This window comes from Uranotaenia lowii, chromosome 1, assembly GCF_029784155.1.
Source record: "Uranotaenia lowii strain MFRU-FL chromosome 1, ASM2978415v1, whole genome shotgun sequence".
Lineage (NCBI taxonomy): Eukaryota > Metazoa > Arthropoda > Insecta > Diptera > Culicidae > Uranotaenia > Uranotaenia lowii.
In genome coordinates, this window is record NC_073691.1 from 107,348,190 (window position 1) to 107,358,804 (window position 10,615).

Here is a 10,615-nt window from a genome sequence, read left to right on the forward strand (position 1 = left end):
CCCAATTTTGGACAGATGAGATGGCCTATTTGGAAAATTCTGCTGGAAAAACGAATCGCACCTGATCTACAGTTGATGTTAAAAACCAAAAATTTAAATATGTTTAGAAATATTGCTGATTTTTTCATTAATTGTAATATAGACATGTAATTTACAATTTACCATTTAACACTTGGCCGGCTATGTATTAGTGGTTAAGCCATTTGTAGAATTAAAAAAAAAAAAAAAAATAAAAAAATCGCTTAAAATTTGTGATTATTACGATTCAACTTTTTATTATCTAGCAAATCTTTTTGTTATTATCTATAGAGTTCGATAAATGATTGACGAGTTTTATTTCATATTAGCGCGGCCCGCCGAGAATATTTTGAAATAAAACTGGCCCGTTGGTTCAATAGTTTTCTCGCCCCTGCTCTAGAAATAAATTGTCAATTTGTGAATAATGAATACGTTAAAACCATCAAAACTGATTTCCAAATAGCATATTAAGCGATAAGCTTACATAGAAAACAATAATATAAGTTTTTGGTCGTTAAAGTTCAAATACAGATAAATACAGATTTTTTCATGAGGCCGATACAGATTTTTTAAAAAACCATCTGACAACCCTGATTCGAAACGTTTATGTTTTTTTCTCATCGGTTCGGTCGGTCGGTTCGGTCGGTACGTGCGTGCGCGGCAGCTTCGGTAGCATTCAATGTGGATGTAGCCAGTGGATGTGGATGTAGCCAATGTGGACAGTAGCTTGTAGGTCGGTTCATATTTCCGAAGCCAACGTGATCCAAACCACGATCGATCGCCAATCGGCCGAGTTTAAGGTTGGATTTCTTTAACTCGCTTTTTTTTTTGCTGGTGTTGTTACCAAGAGCTTGTTTTTTTTGCAGGAGAACCATGCGCAGATGAACGAATTAGTAACGGAACTGAAAACTATAACACAAGAGGTATTAAGCGGAGGTGGACCAGAAGCCGTAAAGAGACATGTCAGCAAGGGTAAGCTGCTGGTGAAAGATCGGATCAACCGACTGATCGATCCCGGATCGCCCTTTTTTAGAGTTCAACACGTTGGTAGCGCTGAATGTCTACGGAAAGGATGTTGTGAATTCAGCGGGAATCGTTACTGGAGTTGGTCGTGTCCAGGGGGTGGATTGTGTTATCGTTGCCAATGATACCACGGTGAAAGGTGGTACCTACTATCCGATTGCATTTCGGAAAAAATTTCTACAATCAGGCGAACATGTCGGCCCAAGGTGTTCCACAAATCGCGGTCGTAATGGGCTCTTGCACTGCTGGAGGCGCCTACGTTCCGGCTATGGCTGATGAAAGCATCATCGTTAAAAAAAAGGGTACGATTTTCTTAGCTGGACCACCGCTAGTCAAGGCAGCAACTGGAGAAGTTGTTTCAGCCGAAGATCTTGGTGGAGCGAATCTTCATTGCTGAACTTCAGGCGTAACCGATCATTACGCAGTTGATGATGAGCATGCGCTTTATTTGGCAAGACAAGTAGTTCAGAATTTGAACCGTCATAGTAGATATGATAAACAGGCGGGCTATTCTAAGAAAGAAATGGTATGTTCCGTTGAAACATGTGGAAAGATGTTTTAATCTTATGTTTAACTTTTTACAGATGGATCATGACAGCTTGAGTTTTCAACCGAATCCGGAACCTCCCCTGTATAGCCCAGAAGATCTCTACGGAATTGTTGGAGCCAACTTGACCAAATCTTTCGATGTTCGTGAGGATATTGCCCGCATATTTGACGGAAGCCGGTTTATAGAATTTAAGAAATTCTACGGAGAAACCATCGTGTGCGGTTATGCTATGCTATGTATGGTCAACTGGTAGGAGTGATTGGCAACAACGGTGTGCCGTTTTCCGAGAGTGCTCTCAAGGGGGCTCACTTCTTACAACTGTGTGCTCAGAAAAAGATTCCACTTATCTTTCTCCAAAATATTACTGGTTTCATGGTGGGTCGAGATGCCGAAGCTGGCGGTATAGCTAAAAACGGTGCCAAAATGGTTACTGCCGTTGCCTGTGCCAAAGTTCCCAAACTAACCCTTTTGATTGGTGGCTCGTATGGTGCCGGAAACTATGGCATGTGCGGTCGCGCCTACTCACCGCAATTCCTATACATGTGGCCCAACAGCCGTATTTCGGTTATGGGAGGCTCCCAGGCAGTTGGTGTCTTGGCACAAATCACCGAAGAACAGTACAAGCGCACTGGTAAAGAGTGGAACGATGCCATCGGAGACAAAATCAATTTCAATCACAAAATGAAAAATATTGTATTTCGTATATATTTTTATTGCCACAAAAAACTTATTAAAATTATGTACAAAAATTATTTGAGTGTTTTATTTACAGTTTTAATCCGAACAAAAATTGACATCAGGGCAGAAAAACAACAAAAACAGCAGGGCAAAGCGTTCGAATTTTTTGTCCGATTTCGATCGGAAAACCGTCAAATTTTGATGGGAAAGCCATCAGATTTTGGTAGGAAATCTAACCGATTTCCGTCTTGAAACGACCCGGTTGTTTTGACAGCTCACTCGCAAAAACTTATCGTCGTCAGGAAAGTTGTTTCACCAGGGCACTGAATTCGTCGGAAATCGGTTGGATTTCTCGTCAGAATTCTAACCAATTCTCGGGCTGAACGGTTCGAAATCCTACCGATTTTGGGCCGATTTTTCGATCCGGGTATTTTCAATTAAACGATAAGTTTAAAGCGAATCGATACTTTTTGTCAGTGCTACCAGAAATATATTTGTGCTTTTTCCCAACCAAAAATTTTATTATTTTCGTTCGAAATCTTATTGTTTCTAAAATATATTTTTCTGCGTGTATGGATGTTAGTCCACTTACGAATTTGGTTTTAAACTTAGGTTGGTATTCTCACACACGTTTTCAACACATTTTTGTTCGGGGCTCGATGTCTGTTCTCTGTGTTAATAATACAATATAGTTTGCATTATATCCGACGTTTCGGCCGTTGATTCGGGCCTTTTTCAAAGGAAATCTAGAAATTTATTTGGATTTTTTTTTATAAATATAGAGTTGTTACAATTATACTAGGTGTTTTACTTACTATGCGTTGTACTGTATTTCCCAAGTAACAATTTAAGTTTTTTAAGAATCTAGAAGGGCACTTTCAAACTTTGTTATAAAACAACGTTAAGTTTTATAAGCTCCATTAAAACATCTATAAAACAGCTATAAGTGTAAAAAGGCCCACCTACAGGAGGTTCTGAAGTGCCCATTCAAAGTACCTTATACTGTCATATGGACTTATAAGAGTATCAGTACCGGTAAGTGCTATCTCAGGAGTTAACCCGAGACACATTTTCGGTCTTATTTTAGCTTTGGCAGCTCATTTGCGCACTGGTAAGTGCTAAACTGGTTCCCATTTTTGCCACTGGTGACGCATCGATAGGTGTTGTTGTTGTTTGTTGCTATTTTCTTTTGTAAATTTTCCCCAGACACTTTAGCACCTGTCAAATCAGGAGCTGGTCGGTATTCATATTTGACTCCTGGCTCGCTTTTTTAACACCCAGGAGCAAGATAACACCTGGTTTGAAACATTGCGGTGCGCCGTCGAAGTGTCAAAATGGAGTGTTATTATAGCTTTGACACCTGACCGCTGCTGATACTCTAAGGGTTTTACTCAAGGCTTGTTCTAGATCGTCAGTTCTTTTTGCATTGAACAAAAAACTCGTGAATTTTTTTTTTTGCCGAAATAGGTTTTGAAATGGCATAGATTAAAATAAAATAATCTGACTCACCATCTAGCAATATAATTCTATGTTTTTATCCAGCCAAACATTTAGGAAATACATTAATTATTATTCTATTAAATTTCGTAATCGATTTTTTCGCTTTTCCTCATGGAAAAAGTTGGTGCGCTCCTAACAATTTTAGTTTTAAAAGAAACTGGAAGGGCTATTCAAAACTTCGTTATAAAACAACGTTCAGCTATATAAACCACATTAAAACATCTATAAAACATCTATAAACATCTCTTCCAAGCTTCTCTTGACAGCGCCACCTACCCTTCACTGTGGAAGGAAGCCTACATGTTTCCAGTCCATAAAAAGGGGGACCGAAGAGATATCAACAACTATAGAGGAATTTCTGCTTTATGTGCAATCTCCAAACTATTCGAATTAGTCGTCATGGATCCGATTTTCTCGTACTGTAAGCAAAATTTTTCAATCGATCAGCACGGTTTTATGCCCAAACGCTCTACGACAACTAACCTGTTGACATTCACCTCCTATGTACACGAAAGTTTTGCTGCTAAGTCTCAAACTGACGCCATTTATACCGATTTGTCAGCAGCGTTTGATAAGGTGAACCACGATATCACCATTGGTAAGCTTGGGCGCTTAGGATTTTGCGGACCTTTACTTGGCTGGTTCCGCAGTTACTTAACTGGACGTAAATTGACGGTTCGCACTGGAGACACTCTCTCCAGCCAGTTCTCTGCTTCCTCTGGTGTGCCCCAAGGTAGTCACTTAGGACCGATTATCTTCTTAATCTATTTTAACGATGTGCTCACACTCCTTAACGGCCCGAAACTTTGTTATGCTGACGATCTTAAACTGTTCTACGCCATAAACGGTCAGGACGACATTGATTTTCTGCAAAACCAGTTTAATCTTTTCGCAAAGTGGTGCGACATCAACTGCCTGCCTTTGAATCGCAGCAAATGTGCAGTCATCAGTTTCTCACGAAGACGGCAGCCTTTTTGCGCGGAGTACTTCTTAGGAGATGAGTCCATTGCGCGGGTGGACCACATCAATGATTTGGGCGTAATACTCGACCGTAAGCTGGAATTCAAAACACATACAAACTACGTCGTCGATAAAGCTTCTAGAAGCCTCGGATTTTTATTCCGAGTGGCCAAGGAATTCAAGGACGTGTATTGCCTGAAGAGCCTATATTGCAGCATAGTTCGATCCATCCTCGAATACGCCTCAGCTGTCTGGTGTCCTTACTACCAGAACGGTAATGAGCGGCTCGAGGCCATCCAGAGGCGCTTTTTGCGTTATGCCCTCAGACACCTTAACTGGCAAGACCCATTCCACATGCCAAGCTACGAACATCGATGTCGTCTTATAGACATGGATACTCTTCAAGCCCGAAGAAATGCAACACGAGCTTCTTTTGTCGCCGATCTACTGACATCGCGTATCGATTGTCCTACGCTACTAGAAGCTATTCCTCTTAGTGTGAGACCTCATGGACTGAGAAACCAGGACCTTCAACTGTATGTCCCCATTCGATTGAACAACTATGGAGCCAATAGTGCATTCATCGGTGTTATGAAAACGTTCAACCGCTTTTCCGAGCTCTTCGACTTCGACGATTCGCGGAATGTTTTCCGAAGGAGTGTTTTAAGATTATCAAGAAATCATTAATTAGATGTAAATTTTAATGTAACTTTAACTTTAAGTCGTCATTTGGACCTATACTTGGTCCGTTGATTGAATAAACAAACAAACAAACAAACAAAACACCTATAAGTGTAAAAAGGCCCACCTACAGGAGGTTCTGTAGTGTCCATCCTATACAACCATATGGACTCAAAAGGGTTTTGTTCAAGGCATGTTCTAGATAATTAGTTCGAACAAACACTGAACAAAAAAATCGTGAATTTTTTTTCCGAAAAAGGGTTTTGAAATGGCATTTTTTTAAATAAAATAATCTTAATCATAAGAATGTTTTTTTTTCGACCAAAACCCAAAAAATAAGGCATTATAATTATTGAAATATCACAATCATGTTTTTCGGATTCTTAATGGATAAAGTTGTTGCGCTTTCAATTTTATCGATTATTTTTTTTCAAAAACTTCTATAGAATCCGCGCGCCCTTGTAATTTTCCGAAATAAAAGATTTTATGAATTTTTTTTTAAATAAAACATAACTCTAATTCATTTTAGCTCTTAAATTCTATTCGCTTTGTCAACTTTCGATAATGTATTCAATTTTAATAGCTTTTCTGGTTCCAATTCATGATAAATAACCCTATTTGTCATAATATTCAAGGCGGAATAATTGTTAATTTTCATTATTGCAGTAAAAAATGGCGGTTCATTGAAAACACCTCTTTGACTTGAAGAAATCGATCATACAACCAAGTTTTCTGGAAAAATGTAATTTCAAGAACAACTTTTCTCACATAAATCACCATTTGAGAAATGTCTCCAAAGCTTATTAGGATGGAAAGAGTTTGAAAGAACGGAAAAGTAAATTAACTTTCTCTGGCATATTAGTATATCACCCATTCTGATTTGCGATGCAATTATTGATTCCCAATCATAGTGATACTCGATGGGGTTGATGAGGGAGCTACTTCCAGGAGAAAGTTCGACGATACTAACTGTAGTGCTTGGTGACAAAACTCGATCACAGTTGTCTCCCGAAACAGCTTCTTCCTACATCGGGGGAAAATAATTAGTGAAATACTCCATTTGGTGGTAAACATTTGAGACGATACCGCACACATACACATTTTGACATTTCGATCGGATTTGAACTGTCATTCTTTGTTGGTTTTCTAGAGAGGTTTAATAATTGCTTTGTACACGCAGAAAAATATATTTTAAAAATAATAAGATTTCGGCCAAAAATAATAAAATTTTTGGTTGGGAAAATGCACAAATATATTTTTGATAACACTGACAAAATATACCGATTCGATTTAAACTTATCGTTTGATTGAAACAAAAATACACCTTTTTTAAAAATGAATCGAAATTTCTGTCAAAACAATAAAACAGAATTGGGTTGAGAACTACAATAATTTTATTTTTGGAAAAATAAATCATTAAGGGGTTCAAAATGATAAAACTTTGTGCTGAAAGCATTTTGTTTTTATTTTAAATTTAAAAATATGTTGGTTTGAAGAATTTTCGGATCTATTAATACAATCATAAACAAATTTGTGATATATTTTCTTTATTCGCATATTTCTTTGAAAATCGCTAATGGAAAATTAAATAAATTACCATTCCGGAATTCCGGCCGACATTGGGAACTGCTTCCGTTTTTTTCTTGATGCAGGATAAAGGGCTCGACTCGCTTTTGTAATCATTTTCTGCTTCCGGATGCTGGCAGTAGCGACCATCTCCGACTGCTACACAAGTGTTGCATAACTGGAGTAGGCACGATGGCAAGCTTCGTCTTGGCCGGAATGATGTCCTTCCGAATCTTGATGTTCTTTTTTGGGTCCCAACCGTCTTCCGGATGGCTGGCACCTGCACCGTGTCTAATTTTTTCATTAGATCGAGGAACTGAGGACCCGGGCTTACGTCCATCCTATTCCGGCCTTAAAGCACTGTACGGGCAGCAATGTTACTGTGACGGTGACCTACTGTACTGTTACTGTTGTTCGGACGACGATAAAAACTTGTCATTAATTTTTTTCTTTTTTCAATTTATCGTTTTTTAGTTACATGTACATCGAATAAACCCAATATTGGTTTCAAATTAAACCAATTTTTTAATGCATGTAATAAAAAATGAGTGTGTACAAATAACAAAATTTTTCGATTATCTATATTCAAAATTTTTGTGAAAGCTATTCAAAAATCTGCTTTTAAAATACAAAATAAAATAACAAAACGTTTTGTTGAAACCATACCCCATTCTTTTTCTGCGTGTAGTGCTCTACAAAACCAAAAAAATTAAAGGTTATAAAACAATCTTTGTTGTTGTTTTCTTCAAGGTTGGTTTTCTAGAGAGGTTTAGTAATTGCTTTTTAGCGCTCTTCTAAACCAAAAAAATTAATGGTTATAAAACCAACACAAATTTTGACAGAAGTTCTATAAAAAGATTCTATAGTGGTTTTTAAGCTATCTTAAAGGGCAATCATATAGAGTTCCTTATAAATTACGTTACAAAGCAAACAATACTTTATAAATCCCTTATACAACAACTATTTTTTTTTATAAAACCATTCAGAGTTTAAAATGTTGCTTGGATATATTTATATACTGTTCATAATTTGAAAAAATCAAGTTCAGAGCCATTTGCGTCTGGAATCAGTTTTCATCAATAAAAAAAAGTTATAAAAAAATTCCCCAATGTTTTTTTTCAAGTCAACATTCCGAATATCCCATTTAAGAAGGCCAGATTCTTCAACATAGCAACATGAACGCTATAGATCATCTAGTAGAGTCACCAACAAATTGATTCAATAGTATAGTCGTTAAACATTCTGAGTTCGATTCCAGCTTCTGAACATCAGCAATTAAAAAACTCGGGTATGAGGGAGAAAGAAAATCAAAATAAATCTGAGGGAAAAGAAAAAGGAAACACTTTTTTATTTACTTTTTTCTCCAGTGGGTTGTACCCACTGGAAAAATATTTTGACATTTTCTCATTGGCGTGATTAAAAAGTGGGGTCAAGCAGTATATCGGCCGAAATACACGCCAAAAGTGGCTTTTGGGCAGCCCTTAAGTCGAATATAGAGCTTATGTGGCTTTTTAAGCATGTTCTATATTCGACTATAGAGCTGAAATAGGGCCAATTTTAACGGCTTGATGGTTACTTGGGTAATTATTAGTAGATCAAAGTTTCTTTATTCTGGAAGCAACTGGAAGACATATCAAAAAACTTCAATTATTGTTTTCTATGTAAGCTTATTGCTTAAAATGCAATTTGAAAATCAGTTTTAATGGTTTAACGTATTCATTGTTCAAAAATTGATTTATTTTTTGATTTATTTCATTTATTGAGCTTAATCTAGAGTGAGAAAATGTTAGTTATAAGTTTTTTTTTGCTAGATATGATAATTATTACTAAAGGTTAATTCACTCTCAACAGATGAAAAAGTGAAATTCTGTAGGCCGCAACCTAACAACCTTAGGACCAAACTCTTAAAGTTTGCCACATTTGATCAGCAATTCGTTGAGCATCCTTTCATTTTAATACATAAAACTTTGAAACTATTTTTGTTATTATCTAAATCGGAAAGCGAAATGCGTGAGATTTAGCTCAATGATTTTCAGTTCGTATTCTAAAGAATTAACCAAATAACTATGAATGTGCTTCTGAATTCAGAATCTCATTTCTGTTTACTAAATTTTCTATACCTTTTTTTCTAAAATCTTCAAATTCAAAAATGTAAAAAAAAAATTGAAATCAAGTTTTGGATGAAAGTTAATCACACAATTATTATTGAAAAATTTGAATCTGATTCAATAACATAGAATTTTTATTCAAGTATAAAAGTCAAACCTGGATATAAATATATTATCGGTAATAAAAACGAAACTTGATTTTCGAATTTACATTACACAAGGGAAAGTCATTTTTGGTTCCTATGTTTAAATATTTAATTAAATGGAATTAAATGGAAGATTTTGGGTTCCTAATTTCCAATCAATCAGATTTTCAATAGAAATTTTAATATTTTTTTATACCCAATAATATATCTACATGAATACGTACAACAGATTTTCAACCTTTCTGTTATCTTTCTGTTGCGTGGGATTATAGCCCACAGATTGAGTTTCTAGTTTGAGCGTGTAGAGAGAGGGCGATAAACGTCAAAAGAGAAGAAACGAAGAAAATCATTAGCGTTTTGTAACGGTCGAGAAAATTTTACCTCGCGTCAGTATAACCGCTTAAAAGTTGGCAAAATATTATATTCGGAGTGAATTAGGCTCGATTAGCTCTTTCATTGAGTAAGTTGTTGCCTTTTTTATAATTATATTGTACCAATTAGATAATCCTCCAGATCCAGCAAATCGCCAACTTACGTTGTTGAGGCGTGTTTTCGGCAAAGCCACTGGGGCTTATTGATTGGATAAAATTGTCCTATTGCCAAGTAAGTTTCTTCTCGCCAGATAGATTTATAAATAACTAAATTTATTATTGTAAACAGGCGCTAGGCAGTTTGCTACCGTAACCTGGCACTCGAGTAGAGCGGAAGTTAGTAGGGGAACTATTTGTAAGTGACAAATTTATTATTGTATTTCCCTAAATTTAATAAAAATGCTTTTGCAGTTGAGTCCTGTCGATGACAGTTTCCCGTCATTAAACGGCATTAAGTCTATCCGAGACAGACTACAGAAAAACCAAACAAGCTCAAAAATAGCCCGCGGCTCTAGAATTCGCCGCACAAGCTCAAAAATAGCTCTAAAATTCGCCGCGGAAGCTCAAAAATAACCTGCGGAATGAGTGCTACGGATTCCAATCAACATAACCTGCAAATTTCATCCCAGCATAATTGCGTAGGATGCACGCAGCCGGATGAAATCCAGGATATGGTGGCATGTGACGAGTGCTCCCAGTGGTGGCATTATAATTGCGCCGGAGTCAATGCCTCTATTGCCGACAAATCGTTCCGTTGTGCCCAATGTGCCGGAAAATCCAGGAAAACGAATACTTCTTCGTTCCATACAATGCGATCCACTTCCTCAAAACATTCAACATCTTCGCTGGCCCGGCTCCGGTTGCAACAGCTGGAGGAGCAAAAACAGTTGGAAGATAGATTGAGGAAAGAAAAGGCAGAGCAAGCAGAGAAGGATCGATTACTCCTAGCAGAACAAGCCGAAAAAGATCGCTTCTATCTGGCGGAAAAGCACCAACTAGAATTGGAATTGCTGC

General features: G+C 37.0%; 1 long non-coding RNA gene and 1 pseudogene across 2 annotated transcripts; both read left to right on the forward strand.

Moving 5' to 3' along the window:
* The first annotated feature begins 247 nt into the window (after positions 1–247).
* On the forward strand, positions 248–3,391 carry LOC129737774 (probable methylcrotonoyl-CoA carboxylase beta chain, mitochondrial; annotated as a pseudogene).
* A 6,218-nt stretch (positions 3,392–9,609) lies between these two features.
* Positions 9,610–10,127, forward strand: LOC129740255 (uncharacterized). Of its 2 annotated transcripts, XR_008736176.1 has the most exons (4): positions 9,631–9,690; positions 9,744–9,833; positions 9,891–9,956; positions 10,013–10,127. It is a non-coding gene; the product is annotated as an uncharacterized LOC129740255 (long non-coding RNA). The 2 variants fall into 2 exon arrangements; XR_008736175.1 differs by having other exon boundaries at positions 9,610–9,833.
* Positions 10,128–10,615: the final 488 nt, after the last annotated feature.